At 38.2% G+C, this 24,084-nt stretch overlaps 1 protein-coding gene across 1 annotated transcript in view; it reads left to right on the forward strand.

Moving 5' to 3' along the window:
* Window positions 1–24,084, forward strand: part of CNTNAP2 (contactin associated protein 2) — a 2,027,980-nt gene that overhangs the window by 410,925 nt on the left and 1,592,971 nt on the right. The window lies entirely within an intron of this gene.

The following is a 24,084-nucleotide window of genomic DNA, read 5'->3' on the forward strand; positions in this document are numbered from 1 at the left end:
AAAAGAAAAGAAAAAGAAAAGAAAAAAGAAAAGAAAAGAAAAAAAGAAAGAGAAAGAAAGAGAAAAAGAAAGACAGACTTGGATCAGAATTCTGGTTCCCTAGTTCCTAGCTCTGTGACCTTAACAATTTACTAAACCAAATGGAGATAATACGGTGGTTATATTTACTCCAAGGGGTAGCTGTTAGGATTAAATGAGATAATTTACTTAGGAGTGCCCCCAAGTCAAGTAGATAACAAGCTGCTATCTCCCCACCCCCTTACTTCTAGCATTAGAATAACAGTATTCTACCCCAGGTTCCCTGTGGGGATGTTTCTTTTTATCTATTTCATACCCACTTGTGTGTGTTTTACACTTGCATGCTTTATCTTGAGTTTTTCAAAAGAAAGGAAGACGAATTTCTGATATATTGCTTATTGATATCCCTTGTGAAAATTTCAATGTTCATTTCCTGGTAAAATAATTAATCCTGGGGCACCTGGGTGGCTCAGTTGGTTAAGCGCCTGCCTTCGGCTCAGGTCATGATCCCAGGGTCCTGGGATCCAGCGAGGGTCTCTGCTCAGCGGGGCTCCTGCTTCTCCCTCTGCCTGCTTGTGTTCCCTCTCTGTCAAATAAATAAATAAAATTTAAAAAATATATAAATAAATAAAAATCAATTGTATAAAATTAATTAATTAATTAATCAATCCTTCTCAAAACCCTGCTTATTGGCTCAGTACATCTATGGCTTCGTAATTCTTTTTTGGAAAACTATGTGATAGTTTTTATTTTCATAAATGCAGTAGAAACTGTACTATTCCAGGTAGTACAGCTCAGAGCTTACTGTCAATTTCCAGGGTCACAGATGAGCACAAAAAAGCATTTTTTCCTGCTCCTTGTGAGTGATATTACAGAAAAGAAAAGCACCGTGTCTGTTGAGGCAGGCCGATGGCCAAATGAATTTCCTATAAGATAGTGTCACGTGTCACCTTATCTACGTTGTTATAATTTTCCTATCTGACAAGACAGTGTCGAGATTTGTTAATGAGATGGCCTCACAAGTATATATTTGAATATTTTATGAAAAGTCACTAGCTTTCTATGGATCTGACAGTAATTAAATGCATGAGCTCCTAAGGCCCATTTCAGGGGCTACATGTATGTTTCCTCCCCCTCCAAAGACATAACAAGGTGTGCAAGTCACCTCACTGACTTTTGCAAGGAGAAGCTTTGTGTTTTCCTTACTTCTCTCTGAGATGAGCTATCCTCGTCTCCTTGCTCTGTGTCAGCACTGACAGTACATTGGTACAGCTCCTTACTGTGAAAATTTCCACGTGAATCTTGACTTCAGAGACCTCGGTGCAGTGGTCTGTACACACAGCAGCACCTCTCTCTTCTTTACTCCTTGGTTATCTAGGAATAATTCACTGACCAACAGTCACTAGCTAGTGTAATAATTGACTTTCTCAAACAGAACGGACTACAGTGAGTAGGCGTTTTTTAACTTTTTGGCTTCGCAATTCTAATTTTTTGGGAGGGGGGTGTAGAGATAAAGCCATATCTTATATTAAATAACGGGTATCTGTTTATGGCATTTCATTTCTTACATTCAGAGTTGTTTGGGGTTGGGTTTTTTCTTTTTTTTTCTTTCTGTACTAGGGAAAAGAGAATCAATATTGAAACCTAGACATTTTTACAAGGTGTCTGGAAATTGATGCAGGTATATCTCTCAGTTAACAAACAGTGATGATTTCCATAATAAATTTGTACATTTAACATTTACCCCTTGGAATTCTGCGGTTATTTGAATTTAAAGACACTAAACGCTCTATTAGAATCTTAAAGATTCAAGTTCACAGTAGCATGTTATGGTTTATGAGAAGTCAAGAAGCCCAGAGGCTTGTGTAAGCCTGGTCTGTTTAATCTAGAATCTCCCAAGTTCACTTGAGCAGCAAGACTGCTTTTTGTTTGTTTGTTGTTTGTTCTGTTGTTGTTGTGTTGATAATCCCTAGTGACATCCAGAGGAAGTGACATTGAGAATCTGTGGTAACAGAAATCCCAAAGAACACAGAGTGCACGGTGGGAGGGGCACCTGAACACTTTCTCCAAAAACGGGGAATTTTCAATAAAGTTTTTAAATATAATATGTTGTTATCACGGTTGTCAAGACTATAATAAAATACTTTAGATAAAACAGAATGAAAAAGCAAAGTCATGCATAAATAGTTAAAAAAAGGATGGCTCTCTCTTATGTGGTGAATTCCCTCTGGTATAGTACATTTGATTCATTTCCTATGGTATACGTGACCTTGGGTAAAAACAACCATATTCTACAAAAATATGGTTTCTTTAATAGGAGTTAGCGCCAGGGGCAAAATGAAAGATGGAGTGAGCAAAAGAAGAAGGGCAGAGGGGGAGAGAGAGAGTCCTGAAACAGACTCCCCACAGAGTCAGAGGCCCAGGGCTCCAACCCAGGACGCTGAGATCATGACCTGAGCCGAAATCAAGAGTCCCATCCTTCATCACCTGAGCCACCCAGATGCCCCAATTTTATCTGATCTTATTTAATTAGTTTATTTGTTTGTTTGTTTGTTTGTTTGTTTTGAAAGCCATAGGAGTAGTAAATAATGACCTGCTTATTGACCCAGGGGGTGAACTTTTCCACCGGATCGGAGGTTGTTACCTCTGGGCTAAAAACCTTATCTTGAAGCATTAGCGTGCCAAGCACATTTGCAAACTGTCTTTGTCTCATTTCCCCATTGTTTTCCTTCAGTTTCCTTCTCAGGCTCCATTCCTGCCTCAGAAAGTGATGAGTTTTGACAAAAGGCCAGTGGCTAGGCGTGAAAAGATAGAACCCCAATAGGCCTCAGCCTGTATAAAAACTTTATAAAAAGACGAATATTATTCTCTCAAGAAAAAGAAAAAAAAAACCTGTTCACTTTTGACTTTGGTAATACATTTTATTTAAACCTTAGTATTTCAGAAGAATTTTTTAAAGTCTACTCATTTGAGTAAATATTTATTTGTAATTATCAATTAATAATTATTTGGAAAGAGATTTTAAAGAATTAAGTAACAGGATTGATCTAATCATTATCTTAGTATATTTAAGCAGATATCATTTAAAATAACCTATTAATCTATTCAAGTTATCCAAAGCAGTGAGGTATCAGTGGGGATTTTAATACTAGTAGAAAAGGCCAGGTTGTCAACTTTTGAAACTGAAATAGGTTATCAGTGGGAACAAAGTTTGAATGGAACGTAGAGAAATGTTATGATCAAAGTCCCTTGGGCAATAAAAACTTCCTAAACTTGGTGGAAAGATATTATAAAATTTCAACTTTCTAGCAACCACATGGCTGTTAATTCTGTTTGTTTTGTGCCATTTTAACCCACAAATAATGACTGGATGGCTTAAAGCTTCTCTATAAACGGCTTACAAAAGAAAAGGAAAAAGGCAGACAGAGGGATTGAGCAGGAGAGGAAGGTGAAGACACACCATACTTGTGATGCAAGGCTGCAGCGCATTCTGTGTACAAATAAATAGGTTTCAACACCTGCTGATGTGCTGACATCTGGCTTGAAAGCAACAAACATCTGTTTGTAATTTGCAGTGGGAGAGGATGACAGTGAAGAACTGGATACTGTCACCGAATATACAACCTTGTTAAGTTACTAAAAGGATCCAGAGGAGAGATCATGAATGGATCCTTTGAGACATGTGACTACCTTGTGATAAGGTGATAAGATACCCTGGGTTTTCTTTCCAGGTTGCCATTATGTTTCCGTTTTGAACCATTATTTAATGGACTTTAAACAATAGAAAATGCTTTCGGAGGGAAAGCTCTGTTTAAAAGGGAGAATTTTCCCAGCCAGGGAACACTTTTCACATCCTTAGGGGTTCAAAGCTCTCTATAGATGATAAGGATATCCTAAAACTATTCAGATTAATGTAAGTTCCAATGCCCATGGCCAGGCCAAATTAGGAAGAACCGGGGGCGCCAGAAATCATAGCGGTGTTTGCTCTGAGCCCCGAGGCAAGTCAGACATGTCCGTCAGCATTCCTCATCTCTGCCTCTACACATCCTAGAGCCTGTGCTCCTTGATTGTGGTTGTGATTGTGATATTTGAGGCAGTAATTCATCATTTTGCCATGTTTCCTTCTGACAGAAGTCCTGGTAAGTTTGGTAACATCCTCAGGGTCAGGAAGTTGGGGAAAACTTTTTCCTACATTTTAGTTTAAAAGGGAGATGAACACTGGGTCCTTGGAAGCCCCACTCCCAATCTCTCCTTACCTTTTCTGCATTTTTCTGAAGGATTTACCTGCAAGGATTCCACCTTTTGCTTGCCCCCAAATTCTGGAGTTCTAGAGATGGATTGTGCCTTAATCCATCCTGGCCGCTACAGCAAAGTACTGCAGACTGGGCAACTTATGGACAACAGAAATTTATTTATTTGAGAGAGAGAGAATGAGAGAAAGAGAGCACGAGAGGGAAGAGGGTCAGAGGGAGAAGCAGACTCCCTGCTGAGCGGGGAGCCCGATGCGGGACTCGATCCCGGGACTCCAGGATCATGACCTGAGCCGAAGGCAGTCGCTTAACCAGCTGAGCCACCCAGGCGCCCCTAAATATCATTTTTATCTCCACTTTATAAATAAGAATTTTTAAGATTTAGAGAAGTGAAATATCATGCTCCGTATCATGCAACCCTTGAATGGTAATCACACAGATGTAAACTCCAAAACTCATACTCAGCAATGTGCGGCAGATTTAGAGCTATGGTTTTGCTACTCACTATAGACCCCTAGTACCAGATGTAGTCAGATTTTCTTTTTTTTATCTTTTCTCGTTAAACTCTCCTTTGAATCATTTCTAGTTCCAAGAGGATGTTTCCTATCACTTTCCATATGGGAAAACCCTTTAAATGACCTTTTACTTTGAGTTTATTTGCTTACCTACTAAATACATACTCTACCTGGTGAAAAACACTGGCTATGATGGTATGAAATTGATTTTTCTAGATGATTTCATTGCATGTTTGATCCAACAGAGAAATTCCAGGTCTTGAGATATTTCATTTGGGAAAATAGTCAACACCTGATTTCCTCTCAGAACTTTGTATTTGTCAAGCATTTTCTAAACAAGTGTTATTTGTATCCTGTTTCAAATAGAGCTGCTCCTCAAAATCTCATTCCCTGCTGAGCTCTATAAGGGAAAGGTATGATAGGACTTATAAATAAGCAAACAGCTCCTAGAACTCTTAGGGGTGGATTGTATTGATAAGCTAGCAACCTACACATGTCCCCTTGACTAATGAGAATGTCTTAACATGAACCACCTCAGACCTTTCTGCGTGCCAAAGCACCAGCCCACTGGGAAGTTAACATTATGGTAAATAGGTTTGCGACCCACCAGAAAGCTCCACAAATTCAGCAGACACTTTAACCTTCACGTAAGCATTCAAATCAGTCAAATGGGTGCTCCCTTTGCTGCTGTAACTACCCACTGCGGACTTGCTCATTGAAAGACACACCGGTCATCATTGATCATCTCACAGATTTGGTGCCAGGGAGAAACTAAAAATTACTGTACACGCAGGCTGTTTAATTCGATCCCCTCATGTGAATCTGAGAGGCATCCAAAAAAAAATAATGAATGGCACTGAGTGGAAAATAAGATGTAATTTCTGGTACTTCATTATTACATGACGCAAAAGGATTTATTGGCATGAAAATGACAACCTGCTTTAAAGTTTCTCAGTCTGTAATATTGCAGAGGATAACCCTCATTGTTAATCCAGGTTCTGCCAAACCTCTTTCTGATCCTGTATCCCAGCTCTTACTTGGTGTTCATAGCTGCTCAGAATCCTGCAATTTTAGACCCAACCAAGGCAGCACGTCCAAAAGCGACTCCAAAATCACACTCTTGGCCCTCACTCTTTAACTTCATAGGAGTTACATTTCCTATCCTTGAGATATGTTTCCTTTTAAAATGATTTAAAAAGTGCTAGGTACAAGAAATAAAAATAAATAAAAAATAAAAAGTGCTAAATACTAATGTTTAAATACTAAATACTAGTATTTAGCTTTTCTGATTTTCCAATCTATAGGGATAATTTTGTAGCAGCGAAAATTTATCAGGGATAATTTATCCATAACATTTGATTTCATGCTTCACTTAGAAAATGAAAATTATGTGATTTTTTGTGTTGAAAATAACACAGGAGCGCCTGGGTGGCTCAGTCAGTTAAGCGTCCAACTCTGATTTCACCTCAGGTCATGATTGCAGGGTCCTGAGAGGAAGCCCCGAGTGGGGCTCTCCTCTGAGCAAGGAGCCGGCTTGAGATTCTCTCTCCCCTCCCTGCCCCACACTCCACCATTCATCCATGCTCACAGGCACAGTCTCTCTCTAAAAAAAAAAAAAAAAAACAGAAAGTAACATAGTAATTCCATGTGGTTTGGGTTTTTTTAGTTGAATTTTGCATCTCAAATTAGATTGTAAAGTTCTTGGAGGGGAGTAGGCAGTGACTCCATCTTTCTACCAGCCTTATTACCTCGAGTAATTGCTACATGATAAAAATTAAAATAGTTCATATGATTAAAGGATCCCCAAAACACCTCTGAAAAAAATGGATTATTAAAATAAAGAGCAAAAACAAAACCAATGACTTGAGAGTTTTAGTAAATACCTCAGCAAGATCTCGAAGTAAGGAAGAAAATTAGAACGCGAGCCCAAATTCTCCTGGGAGCAAAGCCCAAACTATTATCTGCTACTCTATTCTTTCCCCTTTGCTGGCCAGTACCCCCACCAGTTTATGCTTTGTCTTAATATTTGATGTTTGGTTTATTAAAAACCTGTAATGGAGAAGTACCTAAGATGCTTATCTACTGGGGTCATATTTAGGAAACTTAGAATTGCTGAAGAGTTATGTGATGATCAGTTTATTAAAATGTAATTAATCTCAGTTAGGGCAAGAAATTTTGTATGCTTAAACACAGCTTTAGTCCCATTACCTAGATCAGTGACTGAATAATAGCAGGAAATCAGTAATACATGTTGAATAAATTGAATGTTTGTGTACATTTGACCAAATGACACTCTTACCTCAAAAAATATGCTAAAAATCACCCCCAAGAAATAAAAGGCCATTAGAGAAAATTGAGAAATTAATTCAGCTGATGGAACTGTCAAATATGACTTAATTCAGCACAATATGACTAAATCACGACTATCAGTAATATTCTGGAAGGTAAGCAACCTCAAGGCTTCCAAGGAGAGGCTGTCTGACAAATGTTACCTTCTGTGTGTGATCAATGTTACAAAATATACACATCAAAGAATTGGTGGAGATCTGGCCTCATTTCAGAATGGTAAATTGTCCTTGAATTCTAAAACCTCCATTACTAAGTGACTAAAATGTGAGTTTACAGAAAGAACTTTTTTTTTTTTCTTACAGGATCTTATATACAAGAAATGAAAGCAACTTTTATGCCTTTTCCCTCTAGGTAATAGCATTGGCATTATTGGCATCCCTAAGATATTTTCTTTTATTCTGTTATATTGCAATAATATATAATGTTTCAATGAAAATAAAAAACAAACAAAAGTAAAGACAGTGACAAATTATAATAGCAACAGCTGAACTTTTTCAAGATTATATAAATCTGATTTAGAATTGGGATTTTTGTGGTAACAATGATATTTTAACTGGTGATAGAATATTGAAAGTACCATGTTGAGAAGGAAAGGAGAAAATTTAGGTCACAAAAAATCAAGTGCATTAATCCAACATAGCTTTTAAAAAACAGTTTTCAAGGGTCCAAGTTGAATGTGCTATATCACAGTAAATGCAAAGTTGATGGCTACTTTTAGTAGAGAAAATAGTTTGTTTGAATTTTCTGATTTTATTTTTTTCCCCTCTGAGACAGTATTTTTTCTCAAACTCAAAATGAGAATATTTATGTTTTTTAAATGTAATTATTATTTTGTTGTCATTGAATGCTAAGGTACAGAGAAAGTAAGGCTCTAAGTAGATAGCCAAATAACAGTAGGCCAGTTCAAGCTTGCTATCTCTTTTTCCGGTGCCTCCTTTCCTTTTGCACCTAGATAGATGATGGGCAAGAGTTGGTAATATAAACTCTTTCCGACTTTGAGGAGTTCACAGTCTAAAAGGACACTCGTGTGCATACATAACTGTAATGCAAGAATGCCAATGGCAACAGTGACTAAGGAAAGAATGGTCTGGCACTAAGGGAAACAAGATTTCTTTCCCCTTTCCCCTATAAACAAGCCTTCCCTGGATCTCTAATGCATCAGTCCTCTGCCGTCGTGAGGGATCTAATATTGGGTGTCTTCAAGGAAAGATTTCGCCATAGCAAAATCAGTTATAACTTCCCAAAGATCTTGAGGTTATATTTTGACAACATTTTTTGTCTTTTGCATGCCATATAAAAAAACCTAGGTTTCTCTCTGTTGCTGAGTTACACAAAGACAACCAGATCGGTTTTCTCTAGAGGACACTTTGGGATGACCTGACTTAAAATAGAGGTTATGTCATCATTTAAATTCACTGTGAGCCGTATTGGAAGACACCCCAAAGACATAGGTTATCATCCTGGAGAATGCTGTAACTGCTGATCATAAGAGACGTGCAATAGATATTAAGATGCTACTGGGAAAGAAAGTAAACAGTGATTTATAACATGAGCCTCGATTTGAAAGTCACAAGGGCAGACACTTGGAATTGCAGGTGCTGATTTGTGATCGAGGTGTTTCTTACATGGGCAACTCTAGAATGCCTTATCCAGAGTGAGGAACAGCACAGAGGTATGAAAATAGTGTGGGCTAAGATTTTCCCCAGCATTGCAGAGACCAGATTGTTCTGAATGCATTTCTTTTTTTCACAGATTTTACCAAATATAATATAATTGGGTCTGAGAATAATGCAGAATGAACTTTTACTATATCTAAAAAGAAAAAAAGGAATTGATTGTCTTGCTTTTTTTTTTAACGTTCTAAATAACTCTAAATATATCTTCCTTTTGATATATATTGAATACTCATTACAAGATAACTAGGTAACACATGAGATCTGGGTCTCTTGAATATCTGGGACATAGTTACCTTGTAGTATGTTGCTGAAATGTGATCACCACGTGGGAGCTCTCAGGGTAACGTGACCCACATGTAGGTGATAACTGAAGCATGGAATCCCTGCTCAGGTGGAACGTGTCAAGTGAGAATTAAAGAAAATTAAGAATATAGCCAGGAGAACCTGTCACTGAAAGATGGGCAAAAGAGCAATCCGAAAAAGTAGACAGAAAAGAAGCAGCAGCCGGAAGGAACCCTGGGAGAGCATGGGGTCCCGGAAGAAAAGGAGGAACATCTCACAAAAGAAAGAGAAGTCAGGTAGGGAAGATATATATATGGTTTGGAATTACCAATTACATTACTTCACTGTACTGAAAGCCATTCTAGAGCCCAGGGGGAGAATATGTAACCTGCCTGGGTGTTGAGTGAATGAAGTTAAGGATGAGAATCTGAAGTTAGGAGGAAAGCAAAGAAAGGACCCAATTACTTGTATGCAGAGGGGAGGTGGGTCAGAAAGTTTGGGTTTTGTTGTTTAACAAATGACTGTAACTATTTTAAAACCACAGAACAAGAGAATATTTATGAAATAACAGGAAAAAATACATGTTTTTAACCAGTTCTCATATTGAGGTGACAAGATTGATCCAGTTCTTGTTATGTTCATATTTTTCCATTCTTAAGGATAATGTAATTTACATAAATGTCAATTTCCTTTAGTGTTACTTTTGAACGAGTTCAGCCCGTATGCTTTACTCATATTTGCTTTTTGTTGTGAATGACATAACCCTTGGAAATTAAATTTAGAAAAATACGTATCATGAGCTATATTTATGTACAATTGTGTAATGTGTTCCTGGTACAAGAGAGCTGGTTTTACAGTAATGATTCAGAATTGAGGTCCCTTTTTTTGAGAGCGTTTTTTTATTCTGCTTATTTTGTAGGCAACTGTTTGTGTCATATATATATATATATATATATATATATATATATTTGTAGGTGGATTAGAAATCTATGCTTAGAGAGCAAGTTTAATGTTGGTCCTAGCTGCCTAACTTTTCCCATCCCTTTTTGTAAGATATAACATTTCAGAATGACTAATAAACCATGAAAGTACTGATAGAGGGAGACTGAAATAATTTGTTAGGTTTTGTTTTCTTATTTTTCAAAGTGAAACAGCTTCACTCATATGCTTTGGAGTGAAAAAAAACACACTTGTTTAAAATTATGGCTCCTCGGTGTTAATGTTGATCGTGTTACAGAACACCCCTGAGCTTCAGGCTTCTTATCTGTAAAGTACAGATAATCAAACTCATCGGGTTGCAGTAAATTTAAGTTAGGCAATGCTTGGTGGAGTGCCTGACACATAGTAAAAATAGCAGAAAAGTACCTTCAGCTATAAGTAACTGAAAACCCAATTACGTCTAGCTGAAACAGTTGGGGAATGTATTTGCTCACATCGTTTGGAAGAGGAGCTGGGGATGTATCTTCCTCTCCTGTAGTGGTACATTCCTTCATGTGCTGGCTTTGTCTTCAGGTGCCTCCTTCATAATGGCTAGTAACAAATCTGGCCGCACATCCTCACACCACCTCATCTGGAAGAGAGAGCAGAAGCACTCTTGTCATAGTAAGGAAGCTTCTTTTGCTAGAAGCCCTCCCTGCGCCCAGACTTCTCTGTGTCTAAATGGCCTGATTTAGATCATATGCCCATTTTCCCCCAGCGTTATTGAGACAGAATTGACATACATCACTTTATAAGTTTAAGGTGTATTGCATAATGGTTTGACTTACATATGGTATATTGTGAAATGATCACCACAATTAGTTTAGATAGCATCCATCATCTCATATTAATATGATAGAAAGAGAAAGCAAAATAAAAAAGAATCTTTTCCCCTTGTGATGAGCACTCTTAGGATTTACTCTCTTAAGTTTCATCTAGATGACATAGCAGCGTTAGCTCATATCACCATGCTGTGCATTACACGCCTAGTACTTAGTTATCTTGTAACTGCTGGTTTGTGCCTTTTGACTGCCTTCTTCCAATCCCCCTGCTAGCTCTGGTAACCACAAATCTGATCTCTTTTTCTAGAGTTTTTTTTTTTTCTTTTTTAGATTCTATACATCAGTGAGATCATACAGTATTTGTCTTTCTCTTTCTGACTGACTTCTCCTAGTATAATGCCCTCAAGGTCCATCCATCTTCCAAAAAGGCAAATGGCAGGATTAGGATTTTCTTATTTTTTTATGGCTGAATAATCTGTTATGCACATGTAAGTATGTATGCGTGTGTGTGTGTGTACGTGTGTGTGTGTGTGTATATTTCACAACTTCTTTATCCATTCATCTATTAATGGACACTTAGGTCATTTCTATGTCTTGGCTATTATCAGTAATGCTTCTGTAAACATGGGGGCACAGATATCTTTTCAAGTTAGTGTCTTCATTTTAAAAAAAATATATAGTCCCAGAGGGGAATTGCTGGATCCTATGGTAGTTCTATTTTTGTTTTTTTGAGGATCATCCATATTGTTTTCCATAGTCACATGCCCATTTCTGAAGCCCCATCTCTCTGGTTTGGGAAAGCCCTGGTTTAACACTGACTAATGTTCATAAACAAATTACTGCAAAGTTTAGGGGATTAGCCTTTGTCTAATCAGGGTCACTTTTAGAGCTGGAAGTTTGGTTAGAGTCCCTGGAATCACTGTGTGAAGGAAAGGAAGACCCTGAAAAAAACAGAGTTTGATTTGGGAAGAATGGTGGGCTGCTGATTAAACATCTAAGTAATAACTAGAATTCACCTCATCTTGGGTTGCAAATCTTTCCCACCAAAAAGTGAAGCCAGAGAACAGGGCCCATCTGACCTGATGTTAGTCTGCATACTGGATCAAAATATTTCAGTGGTAATGAGATTCCTAGCCCAATACCTATTTTAATATCTTTTCCCTGCCCTCAACCACATGTTTTAACGCTTGAATCTTAAATGAGGTACAAGAATGAAATGAGGAATTTGTGCAAACACTTTAAAACACGTAATGTTAAATAAGGTGTTTATCTAAAAAGGCAAACTGATCCCATGGATAGGCCTTTGATGCATTATTCGCCTAATGCCAAGTTATTTTAGGAATTCAGAGTTGAGAATGAGGGGTGAAATTGACAAATTATCAAAGACAGGCCTGGAAATTGTGCCCCACCAAGTTACACACCCAGCCACTAATCTAACATACAGAGTACCAGTAGAAAGTAGCATCTCCTAAGACATGATGCTATATTTTGGCAAGGACTGGAAAGGCGAGCATGAACGTGAGCGTGTGCATGTGCATGAGGGTGTGCGTGTGCATGGGAATATAGAAAGGAGAAAAATAAGTTTTCTACCCCAAAGAGTTGACAGTCTAGTAGAAAATATTTATCTCTAATGATTAATCTCCATATGATATGATAAGTGGTATACAAAAAGGCAGGATGTGTACACGGGGGCCAGGAAAGGGGTGGTTGACGTGGAGCATTATGTCATTCACACCTTTTTTGGTGACATCAACTCTTGTGGCAACAAAAAGCAAACTGGAAGAAACAGTTCATTTCCACCATGCGTAAAATGCAAAATTTTAAATAAAGAGCAGTGAATGAGTTTACAAAAAAAACAAAGCAAAACCAAAAGCAAAACTGTGATACCAATGTCTTTAATAGGAAGCATTTAAGAATGATTGTGGCATTCTTCTTGTTGCTTTAAAAAAAATTCTATCGTATGTCAAAATAGGACTTTGATCATAGCAAAAATGACCCTGACAATTATTTTTAAAGAGATCGTGCCCTTGCTGGCAAAATAATAATGCATATTAACAGTCAGGCTAGATAAGATCCAGCAGGGTTAAACGCCGATTAATTAGTTCGTCTGATTGTCAGAGGAGACATTCTTCCATGTATGAACTGCCATCAGCTTCTCAATCTTTCATAGGTCCTTGAAGTTACCAAACTGCACTTAACACCGGTTTCCAAACCACTCTTTTGTGTTGCAAATGCATGCTTTGCCCATGATCTAATTTCCTTTTCTCTGCTAACGTAGCATTTTATGAAGCATTTTTACAACCTCCCACAAACTATCTTTTATTAACCTAATGCAATCCTGCTAGTTCAGTGAAACGCTGAGGCATGGGGACTCCCTGAGAGGACCATCCCTGTGATCTCTAGAGACCTAATATGTACAGCCCATGTTGGACTACAGCTGTATGTGATTGTCCATGCCCGAGTAACCCCACATCATCACCTATCAGGTGTGGAGCATGCTAACTGCCCTAATAACATTTTTGTACTGTGATTTTAAAAAGTACATATTTGAAAGTAAAAACAACCAGATATGTGTATATCTACATATCTATCCCTCTATCTCTATAGATGTTAGTTAGCTTTCTCTGGAGAACACTAATTATATATAATATTACATGTATTAGATACACACACACACACACACCATATCTATGTATGTAATTATTAATGGTATTACAAAATAATTGCTTTATCTTAAGCCTAATCTTAGTTTAAGTCACTCTAGAGAGTGCTCTCGGGAGCCAGATACAACCTACACACTGTCTCTACCTCTAGATATTTTCGACAGGCAGACTTTGGTGTGCCTATATAATTTATTACAGGTTGATTAAGGATGGACTCAAATATTTCTGAATTTTTCTGAAATTTTTAAAGATGTATGGAAAGACCATATTCATCTTAAATGTATGAGTTTAGAGTAGGTAATTATAGAAGAGTGCAATGCTCATTCTATACTTTATAAATTTGGAAATTTTTTCTAATTACCCTGCTTGAGTTTTGGAATACCAAGAACCACATCTTCGTGAGTAGAAAGACAAAAACATTTTAAACTATCCTTTTATTCATTACAAGATATATCCCCTGAAGTACATTTTTAACCAAAAGAAAATTCCTACAAGTGTTTATTTATATGTATAAGTACATGTACATGTATCTATGCATCTGTATGTGGATGTATGATTTTTAAATATATTTTTATGTAATTTTGAACCAAGAATAATTTGAGGGTTTTTTTTTTATAGAAACTGACATGAAGCCATATGTTTTAGTTGCTGGATTTAAGAATTTGTCATTATCTACAATATGGACGTCTTCATAGTTCAATTATAAAATATTGTTTCACCATAATTCTTAGAGGTCAGTGTATTAGTCTCCAGAGAAACACAACCAAAAGGATATATAGTGACATCTGGAAAGAAATGTATTATGGGGATTGGCTCACATGATTCTGGAGACTGAGAAATCCTACAATAGGCCATCTGCAAGCTGAGGCCCAGAAGAGCCAGTGATGTAGTTTCCATTGAAACCTGAAAGTCTGAGAACAAAGGGAGCCAAAGGTGTAAGTTCTTGTCTGAATCCAAAGGCTACAGAGCTAGGAGTGCCAATGTCTGAGAGCAGGAGAAGATAAATGTCTCAGGCAGGGAGAGCAAATTCATTCTTCCTCTGCATTTGTGTTCTTCAGGCCCTCAGGGAATTAGTTGATGCTCACCCATTGGAGATGGGGATCTTTTTTACTTAGACACCTATGGATTCTAATGCTAATCTCTCTCAGAAACACTCTCACAGACATACCCAGAAATAATGTTTTACCAGCTATCTGGGGGACCCTTAGTCCAGTCAAGGTGACACATGCAACTAACCATCATGATGGTCACCTTATTCAATATCTTTCTTCCTTCCTCTGCATCCCTGTTTGATTACCACAGAATCTTTTCTTCAATATCTCCTGTTACTTTAGTTCATATACTCTTAAATCCTCCCATTTCCTTTTTATAAAGCCATTGGAATGTTTTTCTTTTCTTTTTTAGCCATATAATCATTGTTTCTCTAGTAATGCAATGGGTAGTGGATGGAGGTATACTCATCATACAAAGCAGATATGTTAATTAGGACAACACTAGCTGCTATTAAAAAAAAAAAAGTCCTAAGTTCTATAATGGAACAATGCAATGTATGTTTATTTCTCACTCCAGTGAAATTTGAATGTGCGTTCATGGTCTACACGGGGAACCAAAAGTCTCTCTGAGTTCCTTTGTATCCAGATGGAAGATAAAGAAGGTAAAGAACGGAACATCACATGAGAAAGGGTTTGTGTGGGCCAATTCTAGAAGAAACATGTGCCGTTTTCACTCACTTCGCTTTGGCCAGAGCTCAATGTCATCGCTGTGTCTAACCACAAATAAGACTGAGGAATGGATTTTAGCTGTGTGCTAGGAAGAAAGGAGAGCAGTGCTTATGTGATTTGACATCTACCTAGCTCTCTGGCTCCGTTCACCTCCGTGTCTTCTTTGTGTTCTGGCTATATTGACCTTTTTTTCTTTTTCCTTCAGTCTCTAGAAGGCCGTACAGAGTCCTAACACAGGTAGTTCCTTCTACAAGTAATGTTTTTAACTTCACCAGCTCACTTCTGTTTTTCATTTAGAACTTTTTATTTTTCAGGGATGCCTGCTTTACACTCTTATGATGCCTCATTATTATTCATAAAACGCAGTTTGTAATATTTATAATATTATTTGGCAAAAGTTTATCTCCCCAACCAGTCTGTAAGCCCCCTAATGGTAATGATGTTGCCTGTCTGCCTTTCATTTTACCACGGTTCCTATCAAAGGTCCTAGAACATGAAAGTATTTGTTTAATTAATGAATACAATAACATTCCACCATCTAACATTTATGACTGTTGCCTTGGGCTTCTTCATTGGCTCCTCTTGCAGAGCTATATTGATACCTAACTGCCTGTCCAGGTACAGGTCCCCTTGTGTTTATACTCTTCAGTTGGTCCTCGTGGGTGATGTCAATGACATCTCACAGCATAACCTATTGTCAATAAATAAAATGCCCCAATCCATAATTCCAGCCCTGTCTTCTGAGTCCCAAGTCTGCATTTTCTCTGCTAATCTTTGCTCATAGCGGTTCTGAGTCCACCTGAGACTTAATCTGCCCCAAATTAAACTCACCCTTCTCCTCCAGTAGTCCCGGCATTCATTCATGGTACCACCATCCATCAGTTGTCGAAGCCAAAAAAGAAAAAAAAAAATAGAATCATTTTTCATCTCCTCCCAACATTCGCCATGGCCGAGAGAAGGAAGTAGCTGGTTCTGAGCCCATGGTGCCTGCTTCGGTCAATGGTGCCAGCTCAAACCCAGCTATTGTGCAGTCTGGACGGGAAAAGGAAGCCAGTGCCAATGTTATTCAGCAGGATGGAAAATCTCTGTGGCTTGGACGCCTCCCAAGTTTCCTGCAGAGAAAGTTCATTCTGGGCTGGGGATCCCTGTAGCAGCTGGGATGAGATGGGTGCCCAGGAGGAGAATATCCATGAGAAAATAGTCTCCAGAAAACAAAAACAAGAGGCTCACAGAAGATCTGGACAGGGCTGGCATGGGAGAGTTTCCCCATAGATATTTGGTTAGTGCTTGCTTGCACTCCTGTCTTTAGAGCAGGTGGTACCAGGCACTGCACGGCTGTTTGCTTTCCTGCTGGCTGCCAGAGTCTATAGAAGAGCTGCTGTGTTTGCAGGTTGTGTGCCTGGGTCTCAGTACCATATGCACAAGCCATGTGTTGCTCCAGTTCCCAAGAACTCAGCCATTGCTGTACATGAAAAAAAAAATTAAAAATGAACAAAATCCTCCAAAGTCCTATATTCTGGTGCAGAAAGTTTGTTGGGGACAAGGACCAAAGGGGGATTTCAACCTCAAGCTCAAAAAACAATCCCCCAAGTTGGGTGAGAAGGCGCAGTCTGCCATTTAGAACAAAGATATCCTTTCCAACCCAGACCAGGACTGCTGCCTGATGCAGATCAAAACCTCCAGCTTCATCTTCCTCCCTCATTGGCATGGGCATATTTGGTGCACATGGACGTGGATGTGTTGGATGTTGGTCTCTGATTGGTGGTGCCCTCAGAATCTTTCTCCCTGAGAGCTTGTGCCTTCTTGGTACATTGCTACAACTTCTTAGTTAGATGATTGGATGTATTTTGATGATTCTTACAAGACTTTAAAACAGAGTTTTCAGAAATAATATTGATGAACTTAATAGCATATCAGTGTGTCTTGATGACATTGATCTGTAGTCAATTAATTTAAAAAAGTGTATCCATGGGGACAGCCCTAAATTAGGCCAGGCCATTAGTAACCAGAATGCAGTTGGGAAGTCAGCCCCTGCACTGCATATCTGGGTAGTATGGAACAAGCCCTTCAGGTTTCTGGGGCTCCCTTGTTAAGGATGGACAGGAAGAGTCAGAACGTAGGGCTGAATCAAGAAGAAAAACATATAAATGTAAGTTTTGCATCTGAAAGGAGAAACCTGACTCTGTTCTTTGAGTCAAAGCTCTATTTTTATGCTTTTAAAACAATGGTATTCAACACCTTTTTTTTTTTTTTAAGATTTTATTTATTTCTTTAGAGAGAGAGAGCCAACATGAGTAAGGAGAGGGACAGAGGGAGAGAGAGAATCCCAAGCAGGCTCCACACCCAGCACGGAGCCCAACTCAGGGCTCAGTCTCATGACTCAGATCATGGCCTGAGCTGAAATCAAGAGACGATTAACTGACAGATACACCCAGGCACTGCCCCCTCCCTCCCCCTTTTTTTGAGTATAGTTGACACACAATGTTACATTAGTTTCAGGTGTACAACTTAGTGATTTGACAAGTTTATACATTATGCTGTGTTCAGCAGAAGCATAGCAACCAACGGGCCCATTACATCACCATTACATAGCATTGACTATATTCCTTATGCCACACCTTTTATTCCAGTGAGTTACTCATCCCATATCTGGAGGCTGCATCTCCCTCCCCTGCGCACATTTTGCCCAACCCCCACCCAATACCTCCCCTCTGGCAACCAGCCATTTGTTCTCTGTATTTATGGTTCTGATTCTGCTTTTTGTTTGTTTATTCATGTGTTTTGTTTAGATTCTACCTATGAATGGAATCATATGGTATTTGTCGTTCCCTGTCTAACTTATTTCACTTAACATAATATCCTCTAGGTCCATCCATATCATCTCGGATGGCATGATCTCATCCTTTTTTATGGCTGAGTAACATTCAACACCTTTTAAAGTCTGACTTCAGTCTACATGTAGAGCCTTATCTGCCAGTCCTCACTACCACCCCCTTGGCCACCTCAGCATACAGGTTCCCTGATTTCCTCGCAAAGATCAATGTCTTGCATGTGGTAGGTGCTTAGTAATTTTAGATTGAATGAAAAAAAATCACAATCAACTGGTTCCTCTACGTTTCTTCTTCTCTGTATCTCTACTTATGCTATTTCTCGTTGATAATGCCTTTCCCTTCTTTTTTCTCCTTTTGAAATTTTGTTTATTCTAACAACCTATCTTAAGTGTCACTTCCTATGTGAAGTCTTCCTGGCTTTTCCAGCCTCACCTGGATACATAATCACTCGTTCTTCTGGGCTTTCATAGAGCTGTTCATAGTTTGCACCTCTATTTGTCTATCATATAATTTTTTTTAAGATTGATTTATTTATTTTTAGAGAGAGAGTGAGAGAGTGTGTGCAAGTCGGGGAGGGCAGAGGGAGAGAATCTTCAGACTCTCCTGGATCCCAGGACCCCTAGATCATGACCTGAGCTGAAATCAAAAGCCTGCCGCTTAACTGAGCCACCGAGGCACCCCTTTGTAATTTACTTTCTGACTAGCATTTTACACATACACTCACACAATTATTATTGGCATACCAACATGCTGGAGGTAATGCATTAACCTTGTTTTTTGTTTTGTTTTATTTCATTTTTGTCTCAGCAACTTAAAAATCACCTGAATTCTAGAAGCTGTTTTGTAAACCATGGATATAAAAAGTGTGTTCCTCTTATAGAAATATTTAGCTATGAAGAGAATTTTATACCCACTTTTTTCTAGTCGTTAGTGGTTCAAGATACTTTAAAATAACTTCAATAATGAATCCTCTGCATTTTGGTGTTCTCACCTTTGATCTATCCATTCTAGTAAATGAGGAGAGGATATGTTATGCATACAAGGACATAGTATTCTGGTAAATGTTTAACAACTGGCTCTTTCCCCACAGATTTAAAAGTGCCGATTTGTAATGTTTTCTGATTCCTATAGTGTGAACACTCCCACCATGGCGGATTTCTTTTTTTTTTTAAACATTTTCTGTTTTATTTATTTATTTTTTAAAGATTTTATTTAATAATTAGAGAGCGAGCGAGAGAGAAACAGCATGAGAGGGGAGAGAGTCAGAGGGAGAAGCAGGCTCCCCGCTGAGCTGGGAGCCTGATGTGGGACTCAATCCCAGGACTCCGGGATCATGACCTGAGCCAAAGGCAGTCGCTTAACCAACTGAGCCACCCAGGCGCCCACCATGGCAGATTTCTAATTACTGATGTGATTTTACTGATGCTGGGGCTGAGAAGAGATGTTCGGTGACGCATCATCACATGGTATCTCCACATAGAGATATGATAGATGTAATTAAGCTGAAGGACATGCATAAAAGTACTATGTAATTTCTAACGATGGATACATTTAACACCTGGCTTGCGGATTCCTGAAAATTTAGCATCATGCAATCGCTGATATGAGTTGGCTCCAATACACTAGCAAGTATCACCCTCAAGAATGTAACAAGGCTACTAATTGACTTATAAATAAGTCTTTTAAATCAATTGAGTATAGATCAGTGTTATCAAGAAACATGCTACATGATATTTTATTTCATTGATATTATTCCTAAATCTCTATTTTAAAATGTTATGAGAATCATCAAAATCTCTCAAGACAATCATCCAAACATATTAACAATCTAGTTATCAAGTTGTATATACAAAGAAGGCACACCTGGAAAAAATATATATAATAGTGTTTAATACGTGGAATTATGGTGATCAAGAATAGTATTGTTCTTTAAGAGAAATATTAAACTTTCAGAAAGATTTGGGTAAATTAATTTCATACCCGCAATGGCCACTAATCTACAGACCAAAATGATAGTACTTTATATATTAAATATTTTATGTGGTTGTTCACAGCCTCTGGCAAGAGCACTTCTGCAAACTGTAGGTGGAAATCTACTCACTGAGCCACAAAACTGCCTACGTTCAGGATACCTGCCAGGCATTCCCTAAACTACCACCTATTCTCATAACATCAAAGACATCCAAAATAGTTGTTTACTTAACCTAGTCTTTCGATGAACATCATGGGTGTGAACTCCGCGGGTCCGCTTATACATGGGATTTTTTTGGATAAATACTGTATGGTACTGTAAATGTATTTTCTCTTCCTTATGATTTTCTTAATAATATTTTCTTTCCTCTAGTTTACTGTATTGTAAGAATACAGGCTATAATACACATAACATACAAAATATATGTGGTAATTCACTGCTTATATTATTGGTAAGGCTTCCAGGCAACCGTAGGCTATTAGCAGTTGCGTTTTGGGAGAGCTAAAAGTTAAACATGGATTTTTGACTGCATGGGGGAAGATCAGTGCCCCCAACCCCCTCATTGTCCAAAGGTCAACTGTATTTTTAATTTTCCTTTAATGCCGCTCAATAAAATGGTTTCCTAAGTTCATATACAGACATAAAAGTTTGTTTCTGGACATACCTCTGGCTATAACCTGGTTCAACAACTGTTCTCCAGATGTAGTTGATCTTTGCTATTTTACAGGATATTGATTTATGTGAGACTTTTAACTTGATCAGGTGTGATTGGTGGTTGCTAAAGCCTTTATACAAAGCAAATTTACTATCACTGATACATTTTTTAAAACCATTTCTTTTCTTTGGCATTGTAGCACTGAAAGTTTTCATTGGATTATCTTAAATTTATGATGGTTGTGGGTAAACCAAGTAGTTGATCAATGTCTTCAACTCCTTGAGGTCATGTACCAATGTAGCGTCATGCTCCAGAACAGTCTATAGAATCACGATAGTATTAATTTTTTTTAAGATTTTATTTATTTATTTGACAGAGACAGAGACAGCGAGAGCAGGAACGCAAGCAGGGGGAGTGGGAGAGGGAGAAGCAGGCGTCCCGCGGAGCAGGGAGCCCGATGTGGGACTCAATCCCAGGACCTTGGGATCATGATCTGAGCCGAAGGCAGCCGCTTAACGACTTAGCTACGCAGGTACCCACGATAGTATTAATTTTGCAGTATATTCATGTATTCAATCTATAGCCATGCAGGTTTTAGGTTTTTTATACGTAGAATGTAACAATAATGTGTAGAATCTTAGACATTTCCGTAGGACATATTAGGTGGATGGATGGTAAGAGGAAACCACCTGTTTTATGACAAGCTAACACGGGGTGAAATGCTGCAAGGACACATGGGAGCAGAATGCCTGGCTGTGCAGCAGGCTGTGTAATAATAAGGAGAAACAGCAACAGGCAGAAGAGCAAGTAATCAGCAATCAGAAGCACGATTAAAAAAAGAATACATAGACTGAGGTGATGAGGCTAAGCTATAAACACCATCACTTTTTATAAATGTGGCTGCAGTTATAACCCAAAAAGAGCTCTTCCAAACAATTTTTGGCCACATTCAATAATAAAAAGAAAAAAACCATAAAAAAGAGGAAAAAAGAAAAAGAAACTGACAAGGGGGCTAATGTGAGCCATAATGGTGTTATTCATCACTGTAACATAGTGGTTTAGGGGTTAGCCAGTGTGGATCTGCGTATGAGCTGTATTATTTACCAACTTGTGTGACCTTGGGCAAGTAACAACCTCCTTATGTCTCTATTTCCTCATTTGTAACATGCCTATTAAAATAGAATATGTCATAAAGATGCCATGAGGATTCAATGAAATATTGCAAAGAAAGTCTTTGGCACTCTGTCTAACATGATGAAAATGTTCCAGAAAGTCAACTATTATCCTCAACCCTACTGCCTAGCCCATAGTTTGGCAGGTGGCAGCCAGTAGATGTTGAGGTTGAATGAACTCATGCTAACACCAAAGACACTTTCAAAATAACCATGAAACAAGGCCTACCTTCCTTTGGAGGGAGAAGGAAAAAAATGTTACTCCAGCAGAGAAGTGCTTTATTCTCATTAAGGAACTCTCAAAACATTCTTGATGGAACTTCACAGAGGGCGTGGCTTTGGAAGTAAATCATAATCATAGAATTATAGATTTGAATAAGATTTTAAGGATTATTTAGTGTCCTCTCTTATGGAGGAACACCTGCTGTAATATTCATGAGCATGTAGCCTCTGGTTATATATCCACAGAAAATGATCTCAGTGTTAGCTGTAGAAATGAAATAAATACATGATAGTACCTAATGACCATTTTTAAAAAAAATGAATACATTTAGCAGAACCATGAGCCTCAATTATACAAATTAATTATTTTGTCATACATATTTTACAATTCAATTTTTACTTTTTGTTGGTGGTTTTACATAATATTCACGCACCGTTCCATTAGTCCTTTGTCTTTTCACTTTATACTGAACATTCTGACTCACAAATAATTGAAAGACATTATTTCACAATTAAAAACTGAACAACTAGTTTTGACTCTGAAAGTGGCATTTCTAGGAATATTGCTTTTTAATTGAGATATAAATAAAGTTGGAAAATATATCTAGTTATAGATAAATTGTTGAGGAAACCTACTGTTATGCTAATTTCATATTGCTGTTGTTATTTATTAGTCTTGGTAGAATAAAGTAATAAATAGTGTAGCAGTAATTATGAAATATTCACTCACAAAATTGCTAAAATCATAGCCATGAACAAAATCCTGTCTACTCCTGATGTTCTGTTCATCTTTGAGCTCTGACTGCTGGCTCTCCTGTGAAGGACACTGCAGCCTTCTCAAGGCATGATTGTTTGCCTTCCCTCACATCACATACTGCTGCTGGTCATGGGTGTGTTCTCGCTTCATCACACTCACCTGGATAAACCTCAACTCACATTAGGTTCGATCTCTGAGTACTCCGGTCCTTCTTACAGGCAACTAAGCCATCTTGGAGAAAAACACACATCTTTGATGACTAGTCTCCTTGTGTTTCCCAGCCACTAATTTTAAATGGGCCCTCAGCACTGGGTCCCATCCCACTCACCCACGCAAAACATCAATGTGGCAATTGCTTCTTCTCTTTCCTGGGTCTCCAATTATGCCTTTCTACTCTGTCATTTCCACTGTCATACTAACATGCTACCATTTTTCCTTTCAAATACGGCCAAAGAAAAGTTTTTAAAAAGCCTCATTGACTTGACAGACAACTTGAGTTGGAGTTCCTGCCGTTTTCTCTGCACCTCTTTAGGGCAAGACTCCTGGAGAGTTATTTACACTGTCTATAATTTCTCTCCTTCAATTATTTTTTGAACATCTCCAGTTTAGCTGTTGCCCCCACTAATCTACCAGAATAGATCTTGTCAAGGTTACCAATAGATTTTCACACTGCTAAATCCAACACTCAATTCACATTGCTGTTGTATTGATCTATCAGCAATATTTGACACACTTGCCAGTCTCTTTCCTGGAATACTTTCATTTGACTTCTGGAACCCCTTCCTCATCCACTTTACTTCCCAGTGAAGGCACAGATAACCTCTGTATCTCTGTATCCTAGAGTGCCCCAGAATTCGATCCTCAGAGACTCTCTTCTCTCTTAATCCTTCTATGGATGATCTCTTCCAGGATCATGGCCTATTGATACCATAGGTACTCTGAGGATAAAGTATATACTTTTACCAAGAACTCTTTCCTGAACTCCACACTTCCAGATCCAAATGACATCTTCTCCATTTCATGGTTAAAGTTCTCAAATGGAATGTGCCAAAAGTGGAAATTCTTCCAGTCCCCCAGAATCTTTTTCCTCAGAAGTTCCCTATCGCAGTTATTGACAACTGCAAGCTTCTAGCTCTGATCAAAAATCTTGGAATCGTTCTTGACTTCTTACGTTCTCCAACATGTCACAGATCACACATCAGAAAATCCCATCATCTCTCCCTTCAAATGTCTGGAATCTA

Source organism: Callorhinus ursinus, unplaced genomic scaffold, assembly GCF_003265705.2.
Source record: "Callorhinus ursinus isolate GAN/ISIS: 27379988/994484 unplaced genomic scaffold, GSC_fseal_2.0 scaffold12, whole genome shotgun sequence".
Classification (NCBI taxonomy): Eukaryota; Metazoa; Chordata; class Mammalia; order Carnivora; family Otariidae; genus Callorhinus; species Callorhinus ursinus.